Genomic DNA, 1,825 nt, shown 5'->3' with positions numbered 1-1,825 from the left:
GGGGGCACCAGTCCTCGGTGTCCCCAATCAGCCGTTTCTTGCTGGCATCACTGTGAGTGGGTATGTGATAAAACTCCGTGCTGCACTCCACAATGTGTTTTCTTGGTGGGCCATTCTGCTGCTTAATGTCACCCTGGGATCCTCTTCTCTGTCCCTCTGCTGGCTCCTGAGCAGACTCGGAACACACGCTGGTGACTGTGGGCTGCCATGGGACATTAACTGCAGGTTTACCAGTGTTCGGTGGAGATGAACACTGGTCAGCACTAAGATTGGCACTAACATGCAGTCCGGATGCAGAGAGGTGGGGGCGGGTGGGGAGTGGCAGAGGCCACAGGTGGTGGGGAAGCATGTGATTAAGTGGCCGCATGGNCTGGGGTGAATGTGGGATGGATGTGATTTTTGGTGAAGACACAGAACCGAAGGGCCGTGGTGCTTTACTGTAGGCCATGTTGGTAGTGGAAGTGACTTTGGATACAGCAGGAGATGTAATGGGCACAGGCTTAACTACTTCCTTAAGTTCACCCTTCTGGACGGTAACCAGCTCAGTCTTGGCTGTAGCTGAAGCTCTTTGTAGAGTCATATTCAAGGAAGCCCGTACAAGCCTTAATCTTGTTCTGGGCTTCAAGATGCGTCATTCCCTGTGCACTGATCCCATTGATGCTGAGAATCACGTCGTCTATTCTGACATGTGCCTGAGATGCCTTGCCACCATCCTTCAGACTAGAAATTGTCAGAGACATGTTGAAATCCTTGCCACCTTGGAGCCGGAAACCCCAAGGAGCTGGGCCCACCAATGACGCATTGTAGTTGCTCATGGTTCCCAGGGTTCAACGTGCAGTTCTAGAAAATGAAAGAAACTCTTATAACCTATTAAATGACATCTTTGGGAATATTAAATGTTTCAACAAACATCCCATTGAACTGGAAGTCCAGACATCAACCTTACTAATGATGAGGCCCTTTAATACCATTCCTCATGTTGTGATCATCCCAACTATGAAATGATTTCATTGCCATTTCATAACTAATTTTGCTAGTTATGGATCATAATGTAAATATCTCATATGGAGGATATCTTTTATGTGACCCCCATCATGACCCACAGGTTTAGAACCACTGCCTTAAGCCAACAGAGTAAGGAAAGGAAAAACAGTGTAAGGAGAGGTGATTGGTGCAGATTTCCAGGGGAAGTTGGAGNGCTCTTCTACAACGGTGTGTGTCTCTCAGTGCCGCTGTTTCCTGCGATTAGAATCGATGGAAAACTTCCTTCTGCAGATGTTTTCAGAATGCCACAGTGTACCAACTACTGCTCTNGATCAATTACATTTCATAGACTTTATGGAGATGATGAAATGGTTCTGTGTGTGTCCTGCCCACAAGCCACAAACCACAAGCTACAAGCTGCTACTCAGCTCCTGTTGTGGCTAGGCATGACTAATGCAACAGAGAGTCTGGATTTTAAAATTCATTTCGCTATATGGAAATCAAGCAGTTACACATCGTTAAGAGCTACCAAAAAGTAGAGAAATGTCAGTTAAAAGCATTAAATCCTGCTGGAGAGATGGCTCAGCNGTTAAGAGAACTGACTGCTCTTCCGAAGGTCCTGAGTTCAAATCCCAGCAACTACATGGTGGCTCATAACCATCCATAATGAGATCTGACGCCCTCTTCTGGTGTGTCTGAAGACATCTACAATGAACTTACATATAGCAATAAATAAATCTAAAAAAAAAAAAAAGCATTAAATCCCTGCTCTCGTTAGTTTACAACTGCGGGTAGCAGTGAGGTAGTCACGCCAACAACAAACAAATGAGGAAATGAACAT

At 45.7% G+C, this 1,825-nt stretch overlaps 1 pseudogene; it reads right to left on the bottom strand.

The window, feature by feature from the left end:
* Window positions 1–1,825, bottom strand: part of LOC110300152 — a 7,772-nt pseudogene that overhangs the window by 938 nt on the left and 5,009 nt on the right.

Source organism: Mus caroli, chromosome 8, assembly GCF_900094665.2.
Source record: "Mus caroli chromosome 8, CAROLI_EIJ_v1.1, whole genome shotgun sequence".
Lineage (NCBI taxonomy): Eukaryota > Metazoa > Chordata > Mammalia > Rodentia > Muridae > Mus > Mus caroli.
This window is presented reverse-complemented; position numbering and strand designations above follow the sequence as displayed.